Source organism: Galendromus occidentalis, unplaced genomic scaffold, assembly GCF_000255335.2.
Source record: "Galendromus occidentalis unplaced genomic scaffold, Mocc_1.1 scf7180000077431, whole genome shotgun sequence".
NCBI classification, from domain to species: domain Eukaryota; kingdom Metazoa; phylum Arthropoda; class Arachnida; order Mesostigmata; family Phytoseiidae; genus Galendromus; species Galendromus occidentalis.
In genome coordinates, this window is record NW_003805419.1 from 299,985 (window position 1) to 308,365 (window position 8,381).

The following is an 8,381-nucleotide window of genomic DNA, read 5'->3' on the forward strand; positions in this document are numbered from 1 at the left end:
GAACGCGCGACGAACTCCACGAGCTTCCAATGTCAGATCAATTATGGATAATGACTACGAATGCAGCTCTAACTGTTTGCAGACTCTGATGAGGTTTCTCCAGGAGGAGGCGGAGCATTTGAGCTCCAACTGAATTTTTTGCGCGCGGCGAGTATCGAACTGAGCTGTATGTACAAGTGCTCTAGGTCGTTACACTCAACAAGCCGGATCGGGCCAACGTAGAGTCAAAATAAAAACTCTCAACAACAGTCATTTGTTTGAGCGCCCGCCGCCAGCGCCACTACACCCTTGAATGCGCACTTTCATCGCTGTGTTCATATTCTCGCTGCTGGCAGGGACATCCGACTGGCAGCGGGGGAAAGTCCGCGGAGTTTGTAGGTCGCACGCTGCAGAAGTCGTTGGTTAAATATTGAACACTGTGGCATATCCCGACCGAACCCAAGTGGGCGAGAAGTCGACTCGACTTGAATAAAAAGATGCTTTCCTCCAGCTCAATCAATTTCTCCTCCTTCGTTCATATCTCCCTCACTCCAGTCGTCCGCACGCCCATCTGTCTGCATGTCTCGGTCGCTCGGGCGATCTTTCGGTCCGTCTGACCTAGTATACGTCTCCGCTTCCTCCTTTGAAGAAGATTGAGAAGCAATTACAGTGCTCCTTTCTCTATGGCATATCGCTCCTTCCCCACCATGCAAGCGGCTCGAGCAGGGCGAGCGGGCCAACGCTCCCGACGGAAGACTCTGCCTCCGAAGCGGGATAGGAGAATCCCAGATCCTTTTTGGTTTCAATGACCTTCCTCCTCCAGAATGAAGACTCAGTCCTCTGATTCTCGTCTCTATTTCGGGAGATTTTCGCAAGTCCGCCAGGATCATGGCGAAATCCCAGCCATTGCTCGTACCCGAAGTCTCCTCGCGAAGTTTCTCTCGGCTCCTGAAATGAGTAGTTCGTCCGGACTCGATACAAAACGTCATCAAGAATTTCGAGCCTCGGCTCGAATAACAAAAGGTCGGAGTTCTCTTCAGGCTAGATGAGATTTTCTCCGTGAATGGAGACTTCCGAAAACGCCCTTCGAGGTGAACGCGGGTAGTCTTGAGGAATCCCTCATCAGGAGAATATCATATCTGGCTCTCCGGAGCATACATCATAAAGTTGTCCCTTATCAGTTCTTTTGCAAACTTGTCAAGGATTCCATTTCTCCTACCAGTGGCCCGAGGGGAACTGACCTCTCTCCTCGCAACGGTAGCCTCTTTCTTGAAGCGGGGCGCGAGTTTTCCCGAGTTGAAATGTCAGATTTTGCTCCGGAGTTCGCGAGAGGATTGTTAGGATTGGATCGAGAACAGCGGAGAACTGGAAGGTTTCCTCGGGAGCACGAGCAGAATAAGCTCGTGGTCCCGTCTGAGTTTATTGGTTGATTGTGAGAGTGGCTTTGCTTGAAACCATCCCCGAGGACATGTGATTCCAGAGACGCTCCTTGGCTCAATGACTCCGACCCGAGCGACGTCCGGATGCAGAGTCCCCGGGGAATACGGCAAGCGAATGCATCATTTTGGGGCACGCAGGGACTAAGCCTCCGCGAGCGGGGTCCCGATAGAGAAAACTTCGAGAAACCGATGGCGAAAAGCAGGCCCGCGATCCTCCATGCGATATGGAAATCGGATTGGATCAAGGGAGCACTGTTAGGTTTCGCAAAATTCGGGGGAGGGGGGAAATCGCGAAGTTTAATTCGTTCAGGCCCCGGCATCCCATTCGGGAGCGAGCGAGCGGCCAGCTCTTGGCAATTCACCAATGAGAGAGCGGAGCCACTGAGGGCGAACAGGCTACGGCAAAAAGAAATACAGCTAGTCTGCTGTGATTCATTGAAGGTCTACCCCGGGGAGGGGGAACAGCCTCCGAGACGCATCGTCATGCTCTCAGCGTCCTTTCCGTCCTCTGGACCTGGCCTCATAATATCAGCCTTTCTTTTCTAGCTCTCAGTCAGTTGAGGCCTCTGAATCTCGTCAGAGAATAGGTCTCACTCACAAGGGAGGTACCAGAACTGCCCCCTCGCGATTTCGACGAGATAGTGCGGGATTTGAAGGTCGACTCGAGTCTAGAAAAACGCCATATGTCCTTGCGGCAGGTGGGCCCCTTTGACCGAATAACTCGACCACCTTCATTTTGGGTTTTCCATTGGAAATAGCCTATTTTCCATAGATTCTCTCTAGAAGCTGCCTCAAAACTCAAACCACTGTCATGGAAGCTGGATGATAAGCTCGCTCAGAAGAGTGACCTAGAGCCGCGATAGGCCCCGCCATTTGAATTCGGTGCAATTTTCGTCGTTTACAGAGTTTGTTCACTCTGTGAAGTTTCGCGATATCGAAAACCACGATTATGGAGACTGTACAACCTTGTAGAAGCTTTATTCGCTTCCAACTAGGATTCAATTCATGCGAGGAAGAGATTACAGCAATAATATAACACGAAAAAACATCGGGCGCACAGAACTTTCTCACAGTGAATGAATCGAATGAATGGAGCTGATTTGCAATCTGACGTGGAACAATCCTCGGAGAAAGCGAGCAACATTTCTGACAGAGATGGGAACCCGACCTTGGGTACTTCGAAGCCTCCAAGTCGCCAACCGCACAGCTACATTTGCCGGAAGGCCGGGTGCTGGAACTGATTGAATATTAACGAATGCAGCCGTAGAACGTCATGCCTCTGGTCGATTCTGAAGTTGAAGAGAAGGCAATGTTCAGTGAGTCTCTTGGCGAAGTCCTTCCATTGTCTGAAGCCAGACTGATCCGTATTGAATATCTCATCCGGACATCCGGATCGTATCCCCCGTGTATCTCATCGACGTGAGCCAAGATGAGAGCCAGTGCTTCGTTTTCGATCTCTTCCCGCTTCCTCTGATGCTTGTAGGTGATGAACTTGACGATCTTCCGCGATGAGACTCGATAGGTAGCTTTCCATTTTGCTATCCAACTATGGGAGGCTGTGAATAGGGTCAATCTGAGATCCCTGGCTTTTTGCAAAGCCCACATCCTAATCGTGCGGTCGTGAACGATGCACCCATTCGCCCGCGCGAAATCGAACATCTCCTTGTAGTATTTCGACACCTCGAGGAAGCGTCCTCGTTGAGTTCTTTGTACTCTCTGAAGCGTTTGACGTAAGATTTGTCGAGAAGCCTAGGTCGCGGCTCTAGGTCTCACTTCTGAGCGAGCTCATTCATACAGCTTCCATGACAGCGGTTTGAGTTTTGAGGCAGCTTATAGAGAAAATCTATGGAAAATAGGCTATTTTCAATAGAAAACCCAGAATGAAGGTGGTCGAGTTATTCGGTCAAAAAGGCCCACCTGCCGCAAGTACATATGGCGTTTTTCTAGACTCGAGTCGACCTTCAAATCCCGCACTATCCCTTCGAAATCGCGAGGGGGCAGTTCTGGTACCTCCCTTGTCAGTTAAAGTACCACTCTTCTCGCTTCTGCGGAAGACTCCCTTCTTTTCGGAGGAGAGCAGGGAACGAGAGGAAGAATTAAATCAGGCTGGGGAGGCGGCGTGCAAGGGAACATCGACGAAGTATTCCTTGTCTGGTGCCGGTCGAGGTGTATTTGCCAGCGTGATTCGTTCCTCCGTCTCTCCCCGGAGCGAGCAGCGTTGCCGACTCAGTCAGTGGCAAATTCGATGGCTGGGACGGGTGGCTGCCCCTGCTGCCCACTTTCTTCGAGCTCGCTGCACGCCGGCCAGCGTGTGTTAGTTACACACGTTACCCAAAAGAAACGGCTCACTCCCCCTTCCGTAAGGGAGGAAAAGTAGCAGTCGAAGCGCAGACGGCCGAAACAGCGCTGAGCAGCAGCAAGAAATATGACTGAGCCACCAGCTGTAGCACTGCGTCGTCAATCTTGGCTCAGACAAGACTTCAACACTTGCCAACTGGCGCCGTCGATGAATTCCTTTCATTATTGACATCTTTCCCATGGACATTTGCTCCCGCGAACCGGCCAATCAGCGATTCCTGGAGGCTTCCGCCCATGCAGAGAGTTGGGCTCCGGAGAAATCGGAGGGCCAACGGCGCTCAGCGCTTCGGGATCCAGGGATGAATGTCCTCGGGACTCATCATCCGAGGCAGTTCTCAAAGCGAGTCCAATCGAGGTAATAGTGATAATAATTCAGGTGAGCTACCAACATGAGCCTCACATTCACTGGCCAACATTAGCGCGTTACATCTCTGATCGCGTGCTCTAGCGCCGTATAGGAGTCGAGAGTTCAAGTTTAGAACCAAACTAGCTTTGTGATCCCGGCTGCTTGGATAGCGAGTCTTCCCGACTGTTTTTCGAAATGGAGTGGGACATGGAGCCGGGTATTTAGGACGCGTAGATCGAGGGCAGTGCTCGGGGACTGGCCAAAAAACGGCCGAGAGTCGAGATGTGCTGTGATTGTCTCGAGGCATCCTTCACTACTCGTCCTTCTGCTCGACGAACAGGCCATCAATTACGATCTTCCTCCGTCCGTTCGTACTCGCTCGTCAACGGCATCGAGGACCGCCGAGAGGAAACTGCGGGGAAGGCGAGTTCCGAATGGAAACTTTTCAATTCCGGAGCGGATTCTCCTCCGCTCACCCGAACTCGAAGACATGCTGGCGGAAGCGCGACATTCAGAGGGTAACGTCATGGTTCATCTGTCCTTACAGCGAGCTTCGCCGAAGGGCCCCTTCCCCTCTTCAACCCCCCTCCGATAGCAGAGATGCGGGAAGACAATGAGGGACGCAATTGGACGATTCGACTCGATGCTCGACCCGGATGGGAATAATCTACCCGCAGGAATCCACGATATTCCCAGGCTTCCGGATTCGCGCTCAACTCCGTCAAATTAGACCGAAACGAGAAGGCCCTCTATTCCAGAGGAGAAGAGATTCATTCCACGATAGCGGTCGGTATCGTTCCCCCTTTGTCAAAGCAATGCTCAACTTATCATTCTACTCGCCCACGGTCGAGATGATGAGCCCTCTCGAGGGGGTCGACGGATTACGATTCAGCAGGATTCTCGAGCCGGGGATCAAGCATCGCTTTGAATAAATGAAAAAAGAAACTTCCCTTATACCCCATCGAGGCTTTGTGCTGCTCATCAGCGTGAAGCGTTGTTGACATTGCCCATGGAATTCGAGCTTGCCTCACGGTGGTCGAGTCCGGTCTGCGTTTGGAGGGTGTGGAGGTGTACGGAGAGCACGCTGCCGCCGCAGAGCCTAATGCGACATGATGAAGCCTGGCAAGCTTCTGTTCTGGTTCCGTGCTCGCGAAGACACGATTCCGCTCCAGTAGATCTCGATCATATGTCATTCCTTCCACGAATCGCTCGTGCAAGCCTGCGGAGCTCAGTCCGCCACGAACCTGACCGAGCGCTCGACAAAATGAGGATTAGAAGTTGGCGGAGAGTCGGGATCCGTCCGAATTCTTGCAGCTGCGTTTAGGCGTCCCAATGTGAATTCGGTCGCCTAATTCAGATGGATTAACGAGCCCCGAACCAAGAGGTCGAGTCGTGGATCAGGGCGAGAACTAATCTGAAATCATGGGCGGTGAACGCGAGCGGATCTCGAGCGAAAATATCGCTCATTACTCGACGACTAATTTTCGAACTTGTCTCGGATCTCAAGCTTCGCAGCCTATCGTCTTCTGTTCCATGCTCACTGTGCGAGAGGTCTCAGAAAACGCCTCCACAGCCCGAGACAGTGAGCATGAGTGCCCTATTGGTGGCTTGCGTGTTCTCCGAGGGGCACGAACAGGCTTGAAAAGACAATGTTGAATTATATATGAGCTCATTACACTTAAATACCCTCTTGGACTCGCAGAGTGGACTTGAGATGATGATTATAAGGGCGTTAATGTTCTGCAAACACCGAAAGCCGACCGGACGACCGACCAGCAAGTCAGCCGCTTTGTGATCCGCGCCACGTCGTACATTAACCATCTGTTCGTCACTGCGTCCGTTTTCCACGCACCGAAATGTCGGCGCGCCTCAGACTCCACTCTACGAGGGCTTTGGCGAGCGCATGCCTCATTCGCTTCCAATTCCTCAGGGTTGCATCAGAATGAGGGCTGCGCACGAGTTGCCCCACAACGTTATCAGCACGAAAATTTCCGACTCCCGACGAGATTCGTGTTCATCATATTCGGCTCTACGGAGATTGATCCAGTCCGAACCAGTGTACACCCTTCTCCACGTCCCCGCCGTCCATTCTTTCCCCGAAATTTCTTAGAGAACTGTTTCGGAAGTATATCACGGGAGCCAGCATTAGCGACATGATGGTTTTCAAGCAGAGCTTATCTGACAATAAATAATTGATGGTACTGTCCCAGAAAGGCGTATGTGGCTATGGTACTATATCGAGGAGCAGATCGGTTGATTCTGCTGGGAACGGGGCAGCCAGGGAGTGTTCCGCACGCTGAATAGAAGCGAAGTAGCAGGTTTTAAGCGACTCACGTCCTCGGCTGTAGCCCACAGAACTCGCCCTCCAGCGGTCCAGGCATCCGACTTGCCGGTCAGTCTACGCTTCCCGACTAGACGGTCATCGGAATTGTTCATCGTGCCAGGCCAAGTGACTTAATCAGGTCCTGCCGTTACCACGTCTGCAATTGCAGCGTAGATGGGAGCGAGCCTTCAACAACCGATGGTCGCACCGAGATAGCAAATTCGTGAAGACGTCGATGTGTGAGGATTTCCTTGGAACTCCACGCGATCATCTTCGCAACGACCTTGACTTGGCAACTCAATGAAGGCTCGAGATTAAAGTCTTCTGACGCCCTGGGAGCGGGGGAGCCAGGCGGAGGGACGAGCATTGAAGAGCGCTCCGTATATCAAGACCTCCCCATCGCCCGAGCTCTCTCCTGATCCATGGAGCGGCCGTGTTCTCTCGCTTATCCGACGCAAGGTCTCTACAATATATCCGCGAGGCCCCTTCGTCACTTTTCTGCTTGCGACCCACCACACAATCAGTTTTCAACGCCCATTGCATCGCGGTCCGCCACCGTGGCTCTTCGAAGAATCGAACCGGGGGACAATATTTCGCTCTATCTCTCGCAATCCGTTCCCTTCCTGTCCCGTCCGATGAGGAAATCCGTGGAAAATGTCTAGAACCAAGTCGGCGAAACTATCTCTATGCTCCTGAATCTTATCCGCGTATTGCACGCGGAAGCTTGAGCGCTTTTTTGCGTTCGGACTGCAGTTTCCTCACGTCCACAGTACTTCGCGATCTTTTCACTTGTCTGGGAGATTGACGGCGACTCGACGTTCTCCCCGGGAAAACAGAACTGAGAGAGAGAGAGAGACTCGTCATGGCGATCTCTCTCTTGAGGAGCTTGTCTCTCGCGGAGACAAGCTTACTGGGCTTCGCTCGGCGGCTAACGCCGAGCGCCGATCGTCGAAATCCATGAACCTCTTCAGCTAATTCCACACATCTCGACTCAAGAGGTGTGGAGGAATTGACGGACGCAAAATGGTCGGGGGCATCACCGAAGCCCATGGGGAGAACTCACCGGAGGACTCCCTTCGCAAATCTTGCGGAGACATTCTCCGGAGGACGGGATTCCCCGAATTCGCTCAATATGCCGAGACGCGCACAGCGCTCTGAGCGGTTGACATAAGAGCTTGGCGCTCGAGTAGCGAAGTCGGTCGGAGGAAATTTCATAGTCCCCCATAGCTCGAATTATTTGATGCTAAGCTTCCAGAAAATTCGCGGTCTCCGTGGGAGGGAGGACTTGCGCAGGAAGCAAGAACCGAGGAAGCGAATCGTCGGAGGAAAATGAGCATTTCTTCCGAATGACTAAACAAGTTAGGTCCCGCGCGGAGCCCGGCCGTCTGCCCGCCCGTTCGCGCATGCAGCTGGTCTCGTGCAGCCTTCAGACCTCGGCACACCGACGGAACTATGCGATGGCGGAGGAGGGCAGCCGAATCTCGAACAAGTCGCTCGAAAAAGGTTTCCTCTATTCGTCAATCGGCTTTTTTTGGAAGAAAGTCGAATGAATGTTCCGATTCAATGGATCATTCCGCGATCGTGGAAAGCTCGGGGCACCGAACGAGCGTCTGTCGTCTCTCCGTCAGGAGGAAATGGCGATGGCGGTCGGCGTCGAGCAAGACCGAATATGCTTGCCTGCTCTTTTTCCTGTTTCCCATCAGCTTTGATACATTGTGACTGGATTTATGTTTGAAGCGGGCGACCAATCTGATCGGATATGCGACCGGAATGTAGTCGGAAGCCGGCGCTCATGCTCCTTATACCGTTGGCTCAACATCTATATCGGCTCTCTCGCCTATGTGACCGCGCGGCCCGTTATTCGACCATTCCTTCCGAGGACTCTCTGACGGCCGAAGGATGCGATCCCCGTACCGGAGTGACGGCCAACCGAGGT